This window comes from Pinus tabuliformis, chromosome 7 (assembly GCF_031772625.1).
Source record: "Pinus tabuliformis cultivar Carrire ecotype Pingquan chromosome 7, CPIR1, whole genome shotgun sequence".
Taxonomy (NCBI): Eukaryota; Viridiplantae; Streptophyta; class Pinopsida; order Pinales; family Pinaceae; genus Pinus; species Pinus tabuliformis.
In genome coordinates, this window is record NC_142293.1 from 1,800,425,695 (window position 1) to 1,800,444,694 (window position 19,000).

Consider the following 19,000-nt stretch of genomic DNA (forward strand, 5'->3'; position numbering starts at 1 on the left):
AACCTGAAATCCATAGCAAGACAATTTCAGCATACAAACTGACCTCCATAAACAAGACCTTCAACTTTTTGCGGGAAAGACAATGCACACAAAACCATAATGAAAATAACTGAAAGTTAAGAAAACACCTAAAGACACAAAAAGCCCTAAACCTACAAAACCTGCAAAACCCTTTGAAATGCAAAGAGAGACTAACCGAACACAAAGCTAACTAAAACTCCAAGAGCAAAAATAACAAAAGTTCCAACAGGAAGGTGAGGTGTTGAAAAACACAGTGGCAATCGCTGGTAGGATTTTTCCTACCGGATAGATGTAGAAGCCATGTCCAAGCGTCTTTCATTTCCAAACCTTCTCCAGAGCTAGCTAAATCTTCTCCATAGCTCGCCAGACCTGCAACCAACTTGGAAAACATAAAAAAATTAGGAAATTAGGCAATGGAATAAATATTCAAAGACAATGTGAAACAAAAACCATAAAAACCGGTAAATTTACCTTCGACCTCGAACTGGCTAGAAATTGGTACTGACTCCTTCCCAAACAACAGGCCGCGCGAATGAAACAACCACCAAGGTATCTGTAAACCCTTGGCGGTCCAAAACGAACAACACTGGCAGGTGGAATGAAACAAAAACAACATAAACCCTGTTCCATTAACGAGAGTGCTCAAATAAACTAGCCAGGTTAGCAGGTCAACAATGGTGGACAAGGTGCACAGGTAATGGAGCTGTCCTGCGCCACCGTCGGCTGAGCGCTTCGCCCAAACACCAGACCTGAACAAAAATACACAGAGCAGAGCAGATATCGCAGCAAACCGGCGGAAGCAAGCAAAGGAATGCGTTAAAATTATGCTTATGAAGGTTGACACCCACCACAACACGTGACGCAACACATCAAGCAGGTGTCGTACAAATGGGAGTGGGAGCCACGTGCCTGTAGCTGAGGTGGAGGGGGGGCACACAGGTAATGGGATCCCTCCCCTAGATTTATTTTTATTCTAAATTAGTTTAGTTTTGTATTCTAAATTAGTTTTGTTTTGTATCTAGATTAGTTTAGTTGTGTATTCTAAATTAGTTTTGTTTTGTATTCTAAATTAGTTTTGAGAGGATCAAATTTTTAAAGATGTAAATTTTTTTAGTTTAGTTTTGTATTCTAAATTAGTTTAGTTTTGTATTCTAAATTAGTTTTGAGAGGATCAAATTTTTAAAGATGTCATTTTTTTTTAATGTAAAATTTGAAGAAAAAATTGTATTTCAAGATATTTAATTTTTTTTTTTGGCACTTGATAGATTTAGAATTAAGATAGATCTAAATTGGTTTAATTACCAATATAGATCTATTTTAAATACTGATCTAACATGAGTCGAGAGATCTAATTTTTTCCCCTGCAATTTTTGTTTTATGAACTGACATCATTTAAATGTTTTGTATAGTTTTTTTTTTTATATATTTTAGATTTTTTTTTTTTAATTTTTGCGGACATGAGAAAATTTTCAACTTTGATGATGGACGGACAACATTACACGTGTAGAATGAGCCTCTATAATAATTATAATTATTAATTTTATTTATTTTTATGTAATTTCACTGAGTTAAAATGTTTTAATTAATAATTATAATTAGAAATACAAATATAACCATAAATACAGAGATGCAACATAAATAACACTTCCTTTGATATATTTATGAACCAAATTTTAACAAGAAAGAAAAAAATACAGATATAACCATAAATACAGAGATGCAACATAAATAACACTTCCTTTGATTAATCTCAAATAATGAAATATGCTTACAAACAGGATGGAAATGAGACTAGCTTGGCGATAGTAGCTTATCTCTGAGAAGAGATGTGGTGGCTACATGCCTCTAAACTGCATTACAATGAGGCTCAAGTGCCTTTTTATTATTGAACAATAAGAGCAAACCCTAAACAACCAAAACCCTAACCCAAGGAGATGTAACACCAAGAGTTTATGGGCCCCGTTGGGGTTAGTTGGACAACCAACTTCTCAGGGTCGTGACTTGGTCATATTATCTCTGTGTGACGCGAATGATACCCCGTTGGAAACATCTCTACGAGGACTACGACGGAAAAGGTGGTTTTATCAAAAACATTGCTCGCTGTAGATTGCCAAAAAAACATCGTTTAAGGCCTCAAAACGGCTCCAAAAGTTTAGGACCCGAAAAATTGCTAAAAATAGTAAATTGTGCTATAATTAAGGAAACTGAAAAACTGAAAGAAACAATGGTGGGGGTCCAAGTGGAATTGGCAGGTGGCCACCAATATCCACCTAGATCAATTTAAGTGTTAGTAACTATTGTCATTGTGATAGGTTGAATGGGTTGAATAAGGAAGCATTAAGAGGTGAGGGGGCTAAGGTTGTTCTCACCTCAAGTTATGAGTGAGGGAGACATGCTTGTTGTGCCTCATAATATAATGGCTATGTGGTTTGTGATGAAGGTACTACCCGCTCACATATTTATGATCATTTACACTTTGTATTTGGTTCGAACATGCAATCATATCTATAATGGTTTACATGTTGGCCCTGGGAAGGTTCTTGACGTGTTTCTGCACTTGTAATGATGGTCTTCTCCCTCTCCTTAGTTCACATTTCCTTTGTTTTTCCCTCCTTGCTAGTGGTCTCTATTTTTTAATTTTTCTAAGCTCAACAAGGGAACCTTCTATTTAGCATGTTTATTATTCACATGTCTTGACGATGTTTTTCTTGTCGAATGTTCAAGTTATGGTTTGACCCTCTAGATTTATATCTAATATCCTAGTCTTATGCCTCTAGTTTGTGGAATCCCTTGAAGCCTTTTATGTATTATTCCTTTGGTTTGGTGCCTATCATGACGAGACGGAGAGCTAGGTGCAAGGGTTGAAGTGGTGTATGAGGCTCATTAGGAGGCTCACGAGTCCATGAGCACAATTCTTGACATGGCTCTTCCATATGCAAACTCCCTAGGAGGTGTAGCAAGAATTGAGGGAGGTGGAGGAAATAGTGAATGAATGCAATTATCTATAAAACTGTGAGGCTTTTTTAATTGTGGCAGATTGTGTCTTCGATAAGGGCCATTCACATGGCCGCAAAAATCAATATTTTTATACAGTTGATATTTATTGATAGCTGAAATCACTATTGGGGAAAGTTTTGGTAGAATGAAATAATGTGAAGGATGGAATATTATTTCATGTTAGACAAGCTCTAAGTGTAACTCAACATCATGGAAATCAAGGTGGTAGGATTGAGGCAAATTTGTCTTCAAGGAAAGATCCTGAATTGGTAGTCCAGTAGAGTTAGTGCCAATCGAGGTGGATTCCTCAATCTCCACCTAGTCGTTTGCATGTCTAAACACTTATTATTCTTTCTCTTTGGTTTTTATGAGTCTATTAAGGCTGCTAAATTTTGTTTAGATACTCCTTTTGAAATTTCCTTTAATATGCTCCAACCATTTAATAGCTTTATTATATATTTTCTTTTGAAATTCACCCTAGATAGGGCATCTTCTGTTTTGCTGATGATTTGATTTTCCAAGTGGCAGGCTAAGGGCTAACAAAGATCTAAGACATGTGTAACCTTTTTAGATAATCAAAGTTTTTGCGTACTTAAAAAATTATTGTCATTATCATAAGTGCAAATTGAAGTTTTCAAAATTTGTCTAATACATGGTCTAACTATTAGTTGCTTTTGCCCTTAATTTTGCTTAGAACTTTCTTCCACAAATTAGAGAAAGAGGAACATGCACAAACATGCATACCTAGATATTTGATAGAAGATCAAATATCCTTATGAGGGAATTAAAAAATATTATAGAGAATAAGAAGTAAATTTTGGCTCACATTCTAGGCATATATTTGACATTTATTATGGTTGATTGGGCCTTCAAATGTTTGAATAAACAAAACCATAATGTTCTTGAATCTATTCTCTGTAATGGTGGAAGCCTCTCATAATAGAAGGGTGTTATTAGAAAATTATGTATGGTTGATGCTTCTGACAACTCTTACAATTTGAATACCTATGAAGTTTTTAATACTAATGTTTGGACTCTAACAATTTGTAGATAATTTTCAATTCTAATGTACAAGTGAAAGAGCGCAACCTTATCTTACCCCCTACAAGGACAGAAATCCAGAGGCACTAATACATGAAGATACCTAATGGATAAACTTAGAACTAAAATCAAACCTATGGAGGACACCAAATAAGAAATAATGAACTCTATCAAAAGCATTTGCAATGTCAATATTAACAAACATAGTTTTGTCTCTTTTGGACTAACTAAGTGAATTGGTTCTAGGACCAATATGACGACAATTTTTCTATTTTCCATAAACCTTCATTGATTCTTGAAAGAGTCTATTAGCTATGATCTTGGACACTACCTTATGCCAAGCATTGCACAATGAGATAGGCTTGAATCTTGAAAAAGAGGAGGAATTCTACTCTTTTGGGACAAAAGCAAGGAAATATGAATGTGTTGATCCCCTTATTGAATAAGACTTGCGCACATATTGAAAACATATTACCAACTCAACAAGAATTGTGACCTCAAAACATAACTCTAACCCAAAAAACCATGTTGTATTAAAAATACCAAAATCAACCTCAAAATAATAAAATAGTGCTATCGGTAGCACCCATTTTCTAGAGAGTACTTCAAATTGTGATTGTTTTAAAATATTGACCCAACTATAACTGAGAAAAAACCTATATTTCTCTTGTAAGGCTAGGAATTTTTTATTATCATAAAACAATACAAGACATTCCATCAATTGTTATTGGTTAGCCACTAGGAAAACCAAACTAATAGCATAGATTTAAAATCTTCAAATTGTATGTCAAAATAACTATTAATTGATTTCTCTCAGCACCAAGTTCAGTAGAACAAATCAATATGCATTTAGCATGTGAAAACTTATCATAACTGAAAAAAGCAACATCATTGTTCGGATAGCTACATAAAAAAACATAATTCTATGAACCATATCAACTTGAAGAAGATTCTACTTGAACATGAGGATGATCACTATCTACATCCGACATAGTGAATGCGACATCAACTAACCTTTTTGCTAGGATTAAGACTTTGTTGTCTAATTTCTGTACTTTTTGCAAAACGTCATCAATGCACAGTAGGAGCTCTTGCTAAGTCTATGAACACTCTACAAGGACTCGTCCTAAGAGAGTTTTGATTTTCTAATAGAGGTCACTTTTTTGCATGTATCAAGATTAACGAGCCCTAGTATTGGCAGTTTCTGCTATGAGTTTCAATTTCCATTAGCTGGTCTAGGATGAATCGTCTATTGAATCACACTTCCTATTCCATGCTCAGAATTTCCCTAGGAATTTCCACCAAGGTGGACTCATTATATCTATCCATGGAGCATCGAGCCTTCATATAGGCCTAAAACTGTGAAGAGGCTTGGCCTTGTCTACCACCACGCCTCTTAGAGGGAACTCGGTGGCACACCATCCTAACCAAGACCATAAATCAACGATAGATGCATCCCCCCTACCCCTCGAAGTGAGCATTGAACCAAAACCCAAAGGGAGAGCTCATTGAAAAAGAAAAGTCACTAATGGCTAGAAACAAACTAGACAAACATAACCAAAGGTTGTTCCAACCTTGCCAAATGGTCCATAGTATGCTTTGAAGAGAAGGTAAAAGCGAGAAGAGACCTCAAATGAAACAAAGACTAGAAAATTTCCCCAAAACCCCTTGAAACTCCTTAAAGAGCGAAGAACACCCAAAAAAAATATAATTCCAAAATTCTACGAGAGCACCCACCCAACAACAAACAAACAACTAGTAAAAAGAAAGCGAAACACCCAACCAAAGAAACAAGGCTGCAAACTCAGTAGAAGAACTACCTGGCCCACAAACAGATTCCCAGAGCTCTAAAAGAGAACCACTTGTCCAACAAGCTACACTAACAAGAAAAAATCCAATTTCTCAGGGGCACTTAGAAGTAGAGAAATCTCTTCTTTCAACAAAATGTCAAAAGTTAAGCAGAAGACATAGAACATTGCAACCTCAACAACAAAGGAAGAACCATACTAATTTCTTGATATGAAGAGTAATCCATTTAAAATATATAAAAAAGACTAAATAAAGACCCAAAATCAATATAAGAATTCCTTTAGTAATAGGAAAACATTAAATAACAATCCATACCAAGGAAATCATCCAAAGAGGTGTTTCTTTAACAATGTTTTTTGTATGCACATCGAAAACTACCACCCAAAGCATAATGACCACCACCCTTCATACCATCAGCCATAATGTTGACAAAAAATCTAAACAAAGTGTGCAGTAGAATTGGATGCCTTGCAAGGACAACCAACACCCCAAACTAAATCATAGTGGAGATCTCCCACACCAAACATATCATATTACCTTCATTGCATGTTGGACGCCACTTGTGGGGGAGTAACAAGCTTTCTCATAAACTTAATTGCCCACATCACGAGACAATGACACAAATCCGCGAAAATGGCATCCACCGTGGAGAAAACCGACACAAAATCTTAAAATCAACTCTCAAATTGAAAAGTGACGACACTAATAGCATCGATTTTATTTTTTGAAATTAAAATTATAAATTATTTTAAAATTATAGCTTTGATTACTTATATCTTCGCAAATAAAAAAAAATTTGAAAATCAACTCTTAAATCTAACAATATTATTACTCAAAAATTATTACAATATTATTACTCAAAAATTATTTAATTTTTAAATCATTTATTCTAAACATTAATATATTGAAAAGATAAATAACTAAATTAAATTAACATTTAAAAAAAAAATATTAAAATAACAAAAAAAATTAACTTTTTCAAAATAATATTACAAAATACAATTTAATAAATAAATAAAAACTAAAATGTTCAAAAATATTGGGAAAACAAACCAAATAATTATTGAAATATAATAATTTTAAAAATACAAAAAATAACTATATTTAAAAAATAAACCAAAACACTTAAACTTTAAACTAGGGGAAGGAAAAGTGAAATTAAAAAAATAAATATTATTTTTTTATATTAAAAATATTAAAAACTAATTCATTAAAAAATATAAAATATAAAAAAATAATATAAATTTCTATAAATAAAAATATATATATATGAATGATTTATAAAAATTTCACATTTATTATATTATTATTCATATTATAAATAATAATCCCCACTTAAACTGCCTTATATCAATTTAAAAATATATATATAATAAAAAATAAATTTTACACTCTATAAAACAAATATAATAAAAAATAAAATTTACGCTCAAAGAAGCGAGGAAAATTAGAAATGGTGATTGTTCCCATCAACACTCCTCCTCGAGTGTTCCTCTTTTCATCTCCATTAGGAATATTTTAAAGTTTGTCACGAGTGTTCCTCTTTTCATCTCCATTAGGAATATTTTAAAGTTTGTCATTTTACATTTTTATTATATTTATTTCTAAATCTGTTATTTACTTTTTATTAAAATTAGGTATAAAATTATGTTTGTTTTATATATATCTATATATATATTAAATTGGTATATGATATATTTTTTTGTTTTTATGTAATAATTTGATTATTAAAATTAATGAAAGTGTTATTATTGGCTTTTTATGATGTGACTCAAGAGGTAAGCACCACATGAAAGTGTACAATATAATTTGATTGGGTGATGATTAATAGCACATGTTTCTTGGTAAGAGGTCATACATGTTGATAAATCAGTATTGGCTTTTTGTGATGTGACTTAAGAGGTAAGTATCTCTCTGGAGTGGAACCTAATATTTTTAGATGTCTAGGCCCTTGCCAAGTTATAAGTTACTACAAATATTGGCTTGCGAGATATTAATATAACTCCACCCATTTTTAATGGTTAAAATGAAATTATGAAGGTGTACATACTCTACCCCCTTGGCTTGCACAATTTTAGTACTAACTCCACCCAATTTCAATAGTTTAAAATTCTTTTTATGAAGGTGTACATACTCTATCTGTTTTAGATTTGAACCTGAACAAACATGTTCTTACTATTAGGCCCACTAAATTTTTATTTTAGTTAAAAATTATTATTATTATGATTTGGCTTTCACGAATTTCTTTTATTTTTTTAATTATATATATATATATATATATATATATATAAAATAAAAAATAAAATTTACACTCAAAGAAGCGAGGAAAATTAGAAATGGTCATTGTTCCCATCAACACTCGCACCTTCGAGTTTTCCTCTTTTCAACTCCATTAGGAATATTTTAAAGTTTGTTATTTTACCTTTTTATTATATTTATTTTTAAATTTGTTATTTAATTTTTATCAAAATTAGGTATAAAATTATGTTTGTTTTATATATATATATATATGAAATGGGCATATGATATATTTTCTTGTTTTTATGTAATAATTTTATTATTAAAGTTAATGAAAGTGTCACTATTGGCTTTTTGTGATGTGACTCAAGAGGTAAGCATCTCATGAAAGTGTAAAATATAATTTGATTGGTGATGATTAATAGCACATGTTTCTTGGTAAGAGGTCATACATGTTGAAATCAATATTGGCTTTTTGTGATGTGACTTAAGAGGTAAGTATCTCTTTGGAGTGGAACCTAATATTTTTAGATGTCTAGGCCTTTGCCAAGTTACAAGTTACTACAAATATTGGCTTGCCAGATGTTAGTATAACTCCACCCATTTTTAATGGTTAAAAGGAAATTATGAAGGTGTACGTACTCTACCCCCTTGGCTTGCACAATTTTAGTACGAACTCCACCCAATTTCAATGGTTTAAAATTCTTTTTATGAAGGTGTACATACTCTATCTATTTTAGATTTGAACCTGAACAAACATGTTCTTAACTATTAGGCCCACTAAATTTTTATTTTTATTTTAGTTAAAAATTATTATTATTATGATTTGGCTTTCACGAGTTTCTTTTGTTTTTTTAATTATTTAAAAAAATATGTCATTTTTTTTCAAAATTTTGTTCTATTTTTTTTCCTTTTAGTTTTTTATCTTCTTTTAATTGATAACATAATTTTTTTTAACAATGTATCTATTTATTTATTTTTTCTTTTAAAAAAATGAGTAAGGGTTTTTGTATTAATAAACGTTTGGATTGGGGACTAGAACCCTTAGATTTTCTGAAACAATTTTTTTGCTCACAGTATTCTGCTAAAAAAACTTGCCAAGCTGCGATTCCATCTTAATGTAAAGATATGTCCACTATAGAATCTAAAAAAAACCAAATATGAAACAAAATTTACATAGGATAACATATTTACTTTAAAAACCACCCGAAAAATGTAACCTCAAGTCTCAACAATGACTTTGGCCAGCAACATCAAACCCCCTTAAGTGGTGGGTTATTTTCCTCTCGGTAGAGACACTGGAAATAACACCTCTTGAAACCAGCTGCGCATTTCCAACCTTGCATACCTCCAAATCAAACACATGAACACGGAGCGAATGTGCTTCCTCACACAAAATTTCCATCGACATTTCCATATCCACATAGTCCCTGAGCAATTTTTCTTCTAGAAAAGAGCTATGCTACCTTTCAACCATGTCCTCAAGTTTCTAGATAGAGACTAAGAGACCCTAAGAAGAATCCAGAATCCTTTCAAGCATACAGTTGGGGTTGACATTCTTCGAGGGAGCCGGAGAGTCCGCCATCACATACCAAAGACCCAACACCCAACAAGATAACCTACTCATAAGAAATCTACCAACTTCTGAACCTGGATGGATTGAAAACACATGACCAATTTGGAGAGTAGAGATAACCTACTAATAAGAAATCTACCAACTTCTGAACCTGGATGGATTGAAAACACATGACCAATTTGGAGAGCAGAGGAATTCAATATATAGACAAAATTAGAACCGTGCCATGAGCCAAACTGCAACAAAAATTTCAGAGTCATCTCCCAAGTCTCAACTAGACAAAGAACTGATGTTTGAGGAATGGTGCGAGATGGATGAATTAATTCCATTATATTGAACAAGAGTTTGGACTCCACAGTCGAAACCATCCACCATAGATATCACTAGGATGAAAATAAATAGACGAGACTCTTTGGAGCTAATCAGATGACATGACACATTGGGGATGGGTCGAAAGTATCGATGGCCGGAAAAGGAAAGGCCACTAGATCCTGAGGCGCTTCCACTTCTGGAGACGAACCACATATTGTGAATTGATGAAAGGAAACAGCCATGTATCTGATCCAAAATTTTTCCATTTGATAATCGAATCAATTGACAAATGATTGCTTCTTCTTCAGATACTCACTATAACAATGCAGTGGGAAGAAAAACATCCACTCTATCCTGACCATATCTTAGACAATCAATCACTATTAAGGAATTGGAGAAGTACTAAGTCTATTATCGATTTCCAGGTTGTGGATCCATTTTCAGCTAAAGTATTAGCTATCGAGTTCAAATGTATATATGAAAGAATTCCAATTTTTTAAAATTATAGGCAAAGAGAGGAACCCTTTGGTTTAAGGGAGGAGAATCTGAACGTATTGACTTCTTTGCCTTGGTCATTTCATGAATGACTAGCATTGAGTCTCCAAATACTAATAGGCTAGAAATTTTATTTTCTATAGCCATTTCCAGGCCTTTCTATAATGCAAGATATTAAACATAATTGTTGGTCACTAAGCCTCCCCTGGATTGCCTCCCGAAGCCCCATCAAAAAAGAGAGAGAACTAGGATTTCTCCAATCTCCACTTGAGGAAATCTGATTGATTGAGCTTGATACATAGAACCATACAACTAGTAGGTTTGAGCAAGAATTTGGAAGAAGGGGAACTTTTCTTATCAATCTTAATCCAATCATGTTCTTCTTGGTTCAAATCCTCATTTTCTTTGGAATTTCAACCTCTAATAGATATAGCTTCAAAGAGCATCGAGGACGCTTTAAAGCCAACCAACTGAGGAGGCAATATCTCATTCTTAAAAATAGCTTTGTTCCTTGCAATCCAAATGGACCAACATACGAACTTAAGAAGGGCTACCTAACAATGAATCGACAAAGAGGAGGATTTTCAACACCATTGGTAGTTGGATCTCCATTTTTCAAATATGTCTTTCCACAAAATCGGGATGGAGATAATAGGAGAGATTGGAGAAAACTCAAATCTCTAGGTCTCCAAAGATAAAGGGCAAAGTTGAAATAGATAAGAAATGTTTTCCTCAGAGCTAAGGCATAAAATGCATCTTGAAGGACCATGGATATTTATTTTCCTAGGTTTTTCAGCAGTGAGGATTTTCTAATGGATGAGAGACCAACAAAAGGTGTTTATTTTTGTAATACCATATTTTCTCCATACTTTTTACCACATACTACAAGAGGGAGGGTGAGGAAGTCACTTTACCAAATGAGAGTATCCCAACTTAACTAAATATTTATGGTGAGGATTTAAAGACCAAGAGTGAAGATCTTGTTGTGGGATAGATATAAGAGCCAAACATTTTAACATACCAGTAATCTTATCCCATTGAGGTCCAAGATGAGGAGGCAACTCGGGCCTAATCCATCCCTTACAATGACCTTGACCATCCCAACATCATATATCTTTTAGTTTTAAGAACCCTTTCTCTTACATCCAAGAAGCCAAATCTCTAAATTCTTCTCGGATTCTTAAAGGAACATTTGGGGAAAAGCTATATTTCCAAAGGTTAATATGAACTCCATTCCCAACACACCAGCTAAGGTGATCAACAATAAGAGAGCAACCTCCTTGCATAACTTCCATATTTGAGGGCAAAAAATAGATCAATGAACTACTTCAACTCTTCATAAGTGATTTTTATTGAAGTATTTCCACACAAAACCAAATTCCACCATTCCTTTGTATATGATATAAGCCTCCAGATAATTTTTCTCCAAGAGAGAAATTCATGAACATGGGGTCTTTCACAACTAGACCACCATTTTCTTTTGTGAGGTGTTCCATTGAACCAAGTGGAATTTATTTTCATTCTTTCTCCCTCCTTGCCATAAAAAATTTTGAATCAAATTTTCATTTGTGTGATCATAGATTTTGGAGCTAAAATGCATAATAGAGATATAAAGGAAAAGAGGATAAGACAAATTTTACCAATATCACCCGACTAGCATTAGTTAGCCATTGTACTCCCAAAGCCTGGATTTTCTTCTTGAATTTGTTTAGAGTATCAATCCAACTATCCAAATTTGAAGTGCCCATAGATATTGGAATTCCAAGGTATTTGAAATACTATCACTCAATATCTAAAGGGAATTCAAGGACCTTGGAGATATGTTGAAGGACAATAACAAGAGTGTTCCATCTAAATAATTAACTCTTATTTTTGTTGATGAGGCCCCCAGAGAGATTCAAGTATATATTTAAGATTTGTTTAAATCTAACAACAATTTTCCTTGAAGCACATCCCTAGCTTGAGTGTATCATTAGCGAACTAGGAGAGATTTACGTCCTTTGTATTTCTGGCTATACTTAGGCCCTTAAATTTCCATCCATCCTAGCGAGCTACATATTTCTACTAAGACTTTTAGCCACTAGTATATATAAAAGAGGGGAGAGTTGGCAGCCTTGCCTTAATCCCCTTGAGGCTAAAAATAAATTGCAAGGTTGATTGTTTAATAAGGGAACAATCCAAGGAATTCCCACACAATCTCTTATCCATTTTATAAATTCTTCACAAAACCCTAGTTTTTCCATGAAAAAGAACAAATAGGAATGACAAAACCTTTCAAAAGCATTCATCATGTCCAATTCCATGACCATACCTGGTTCACCACTTTGCTTATTGTTGTGGATTGCCTCTTGGACTAAAATGACATTGTCCATGATTTGGTTTTTCTTCATAAATCTGGCTTGGTTCTCCAAGATTATTGTTGGAAGAATCTTCCTCAACCTAATGGTGATCACTTTAGTTAAGATCTTATAAGTTGAGTTGCAAAGGGATATAGGTCTAAAGTGAGAACGGGAGATAGGTTTTGACTCTTTTGGGATTAAGGCAATGAATGAGGAGTTTTTATTCCCTCCTAATTTCCTTTTGTTATGGAGGAATTCAAAATTCACAAAATATCTTTCTTTATTAAGGCCCAAAAGAATATAAAGAAACAAACAGAAAAACCATCTGGACTAGGAGCTTTGTCCAGGTCAAGAGACCAATTGACCTCTATCACCTCTTCTTCCTCAATCAACGTTATTCGCTGGAGATTTTTTGAATTCGAAACAATAGAGGGCAGGGATGAGATAAAAGATTTCACCTCACCTGGTTTATTTTCCTTTACCTTAGAGTATAAATTCCTAAAGAAGTTAAAAGATTCTTACTTGATTTCAAGGAAGGAAGATAATTTTGTCTAACCCTTTGAGGTGATTTCTTTAACCCAATTTCTTATCTCCCTCATTTTGGCTTGGTTTTGAAAAAAAAAATGTGTTTCGATCCCAAGCCTTGAGCCAAATACTTCTTGATTTTAAGCACTAATATCCCTCCTCGTGTCCGTTGAGAATGAAGTTTTGTTTACTTGTTTATATTTTTTTTCGATATCTCCCTTTGTCACAACTTAATTCTCCATCCGAGCTTGATGATTCTCAAGGTGTCTAATGAGATCGATTTTTTCTTGACTTGGATGATTAAAATTGGATTTAGCCCAGCTACAAAGAGCCTGCTTCACCATTTTCTATTTGTACTCCCAAACAAATGCAAGGGATCCTTTCACCAAGGTTTCCCAAGCTTGATGAATTAAATCTTTTACTCCTTTTGGATTGGGATTGGTCCCAAATCCTTTAGATGATCTATGCTTAACTCGATAGGTCGATGATCTGAGTCTCCTCTCACCAGAATTGACGAGGAACACTCAATACCTTTCACCATCCAATTAATATGGATAAGAAACGAATCCAATATGACAGCAATATACCCCACACCACTTCTCCTATTGGACTAAGTGTATTTTCCTTTTTCTATAGCAATGTCGAGAAGGTCCCACTTATTGAGAAGATATTCCTTCCTTTCTCAAAAAGGATCTTTGACAATGGATCCTCCACATTTACATAAAGAGAGGAGAGCAACATTAAAAAATCCACTGACTATGGTGTCAATATTCCATTGTTCTTCCTTTAACTTTATTAAGGAATCACATAATTCTTCCTTCTCACTATAATTCACTAGAGCATAAACATCAACAAATAAGAAAACTTCTTTTGTGTTTTTATTTTCTAATTTGACAACTACTCAAAATCTTTATTTGGAGCTGGGTTTTAACGAAAAGAAAGAGTCTGACCAAAAAGTGCTTATTCCTCTAGAGGCTCCTCAAGATACAAGAAACTTCATTACCAAATGAGTGGAGTAAGAATTTACAAGGAAAATTAGGCTCCTTGCACATCTTTATTTGTTCGTGTTTCTCTTGATTCAGATCCTCAATTTATTTGACATTGTAACCCTTAGTAGAGATAGCTTCGAAGATCATATTTGATGCTTTAAAAGCGACCATTTGAGGATTCAATATCTCATTTTCAAAAATCGTTTTATTCCTTGCGATCTATGTAAAGCAACACAAAAAATTAGGATGGTCTTCCCAACATCCTATTGGCAGAGAAGAAGCTTTATGACTCCAAGGGTATTTTAGTCTCCATTGTTTGAACATTTCTACCCACGGACCTGGAATAGAGATGATAGAAAACATAGGAGCAAAAGAAATTCTCCAAACCTCCAAGGAGAAGGGGCATAGACAAAAAAGATGGGGGATGTTTTCTTCATAATTGAGGCATAAAACACATCTTGATGGTCCACTAATGTTCCTTTTCCTGACGTTTTTTGTTGCAATTCTTTTTTGATACACGAGAGACCAACAAAATGTATTTACTTTTGGAATGCCATCATTGCTCCAAATATTTTACCATGCTCTACACGAAGGAGGATGTGGAAGTCATTTAACCAAATGAGAATAACCCATCCTTTCCGAATGCTTATAATGAGGACTTAGGTTCTAAGTACGCAAATCCCGCAGAGAGACGAAACTAGGATCTAGGCCTTTTAAGGTGAGAATCAAGCAATCTCATTGAAGGATGAGATGAGGAAGAAGCTATGGTCTTAGCCAACCTTTCTAGTGGCCCTAAACATCCCATAGAAAAATATCTTTCAATTTGGAAAAACCATTCTATTGCATCCAAGAAGTCAAATATTTGAATTCTTCATGATCTCCAAGAGGGCCATTGGAGGAGAATTTTTCTTTCCAGATATTAATACAAACACCATTCTTAGCATTCGAGCTGAGATGTTTAATAATGAGGGGTGTAGCCTCCTTGCATAGATTCCAAATGTTGGATCTGGGACTGAACCAATTAACTGATTATGCCATTAGCAAGCGGTTTTTATTGAAATATTTTCACATGAAGGCCATTTTCCAGCATTCCTTAGAGTTCGAGATGAGCCTCGAAATGATTTTTGCTCCTAAAGCAAGGTTCATAAATAAAGTATATTTCACAGTGAGGCCACCATTTTCATTTGGAAGATGAACAGTGTTTGAGTGAACCAAGTGGAATTTCTTTTCATTATTCTTTCCCCCTTACCATATAAAATTTCGAATCAAAACAGTCATTTGAGTGATAACATATTTTGGGGCTAAGAGACTAGATCAAAGATATAAGGGGAGAGAAAATAAGATAGATTCAACCAAAATCACCCGACCAACAATGTTTATCCATTGAGCTCACCAAGCTTGGATTTTATTCTTTAGTTTGTTTATGGTGTCATACCAACCGTCCAAATTGGAGGCGCTCAAAGAGACTGGGATTCCAAGATATTTAAAGTATTGTCATTCAGGCTCAAGAGGGAACTCTAAGACCGTGGATATCTCCTTAAGGGTTGAGATAGGGTTGTTCCATCCAAAAAGTTGACTTTTTGTTTTATTGACGAGGCCCCAACAGAGATACAGATATTGATCTAAGACCTATTTGAATCTAACTGTAATTAGCTTTGAGGCACACCCCAAGAGAAGCGTATCATCGCAAATTGAGAGATTAAAATATTTAACGTTCCTCACTATAGTCAAAACCTTTAACCTTCCATCAACCCCGATGATCCCCAAATTCCTGCTGAGAATTTCAGCCACAATAATATATAAAAATGGGGAGAGGGGGGGTCCTTGCCTCAAGCCCCTAGAGGATGAGAGGAAATTTCAAGGTGGGTTGTTTACCAATGGGGAAATCTAGGGACTACCAACACAAGATTTTATCCATTTGACTAGCTCTATGGAGAACCCCAATTTCCCTTAGACCGAAAACAAAAAAGAATGACAAACTCTATCAAAAGTGTTCGCCATTTCTACTTTGATAGTCATACCTTGTTCACCACTTTGTTTGTTGGAGCAAATATCCTCTTGGACTAAAATAATATTTTCTAGGATTTGTTTGTGCTTCATCAAGTCCCCTTGGTTCTCTAAGATTATTGCAGGTAAGATATTCCTTAATATGTTGGAAATCACTTTGGTCATAATCTTGTAAGATGAATTACATAAGGATATTGGTCTAAAGTGTGTAAAGGAGGTAGTCTTTGAATTGTTAGGAATTAAAGGGAAAGGTAGGAAGAGTTTGTATTTATGCCCAAATTCCCTTTTGATATGAAAGAGTTCAACATTACCAATAGGTCTTTCTTGATTAAGGCCCAAAAGGATCTATAAAAACTAATGGAGAAGCCATTCAGACTAGGGGATTTATCTGAATCAAGAGACAAAATGGCCTCAATGACCTCTCCTTGATCGGCTTGATGAGTTGAAGGTTATCCATATCTGAAAAAAATAGAAGGCAGACATGAAATAAAATATTGCTCCTCACCTGGATCATTTTCTTTAGCCTTAGAGTAAAGATCCCTGGAAAATTGGAAGGCTTCTTGCTTGATCTCAGAAAAGGAGGTAATTTTGGGCTAACCCTCTGGAGTGATTTCTTTGACCTAATTTCTGACTTCCCTGACTCTCGCTTACTTGTGGAAAAAATGAAGTATTTCGATCTCTAGCCCTATGCCAAAGGCTTCTCAATTTTAGATGCCAATACTGATTTTTCCTTCCAAGGAGGTAAATCTGCATACTCATTTTCTTTTCTTTTTCAATGATACATTATGAAACTAGACCATTATCCATCATATCTTGCTAGATCTCAAGGAGTCTGATGAGTTCATATTTTTCTTGACTAGAGGCTTAAAGTTGGATTTTTCGTAGGTTCTAAGGGCTTGCTTCACCATTTTTAGTTTAGCATCCCACACAAAGGTAGGGGATCCATTGATTGGAGTTGCCCATGCTTGCTTTATTAAATCTATTACTCCTTCCTTTTGAAGCCACCATAGGTTGTAACAGAATGGGATTGGGCCAAAGTCCTTAGGAGAGTCTATATTTAAATTAAGAGGCTGGTGGTCTGAATCCCCCCGAGCCAAAACTGAAGAGCACAAAATTCCTTTAACCAACTAATTTCTATGTATAAGAAAGTGGGCCAACCTAGCCACAATATGCTCAGTACCACATATTTGATTTGACCAAGTGCACTTCCCTTTTTTTGGGGCTATATCCACAAGATCACATTTTTCATTAAGATCCTCTAATCTTTCTCGAAAGGGATCTCTAATGGAACTCCCTCCAATTTTCTCCGAGGAGAGAAGAACAATGTTAAAATATCCACCTACTATGTTGTCAATGTGCCATTGCTCCTACTTTAGCCTAATTAAGGATTCCCAAATCCCTTCTCATTGTAGAGAACTGGGGCATGTACATTTACAAAGAAAAGAATTTCTTTGGTGATCTTGTCTTCTAACCTAACGACCACCTAGAATCTTTATTTGGAATTGGATTTTAACAAAAAACAAGTATTGAAATAGAAAGTACTCAAGCTTGCAGAAACTCCATAGGAGTTTTGAGCTATACCAAAACTACTTCTCCAGAATGACATAGATAGAACGAGAACCTCCACTTCTGCTAGTTTTGTTTCTTGCAAAAATAAGACTTGTGGTTTCTCCATTCTAACTAATATTTAACTACATGGGATTTAATGGGGTTTCCCATTCCCCTTATATTCCAGGATACAACTTCCATTTAAATTTAGAGGCATTTCACTTACCTCCTCCATACCTGGTGCTCCCAGGTTCATGATTGCTAATGTTCTTGAGAATTTCGATAATCTTTGGTTGGTTGCCTAACTTGATGTTTTTCTCTGCTTCCACCTCCCTAACATATTTCTTGGAGGGCATTCCACTTTTTTTGTGATTTTCCAGCTCATGGTTGGAAGAGTCACTTTCCCATTTGAGCCTCTTTTTAGCAATTCTTGTGAAGACGTTCCCTTCTCCTTCCTCTGTTCCTTGGGACTCTAGGGTTGCACCTTCTGATTATTTGTCTCTCCCATCAAGATTTTTGGCGGATTCGAGGAGATATGTTGGATCTCAGATTGGGTGTTGTTGACAAGAACTATTTCTCTTCCTAGTTCTTCTTCTTGAAACTCCCCTTCTCCTCCTCCCTTTTCATATTCAGTGCCTGGAGCTTCTTTGCTTGTATTTGGCTCCATTTGTTCATTCTCTTCCTAAGACAAAATTTTGTAGGGATTGGTTGATGTTGAAGCAACTTTCTAAGATGGGGTTTTGGGATTTTTAACTCCGAATTTTCCCCTATTAGCCCCCTCGTCTTTTAATGTTTCATTGATCATCTTGTTCCGACGTCGTCTTGTTTCCATTTCTAGAATTAGCTTTCTTGCAATCTCAGGGAAAATGCCCATATTTGTGGAAACTTTTACATTTAAATGGGAGTTGGTTGTAGTCAAGCAATTAAATGTAGCCCCACTCCCCTTGGGTTAAGACTATTTCAAAAGGCAAACATTTCTCGTGGTCCACTTCCACACAAATTTTAGCACATGCGAATTGTTGGTATTTTGACTCAGCATGGTCAAGATACCGTTGAACACCATTGTCGATTGCCTTCAAGCATTGGTCACTCCAACAAGAGAG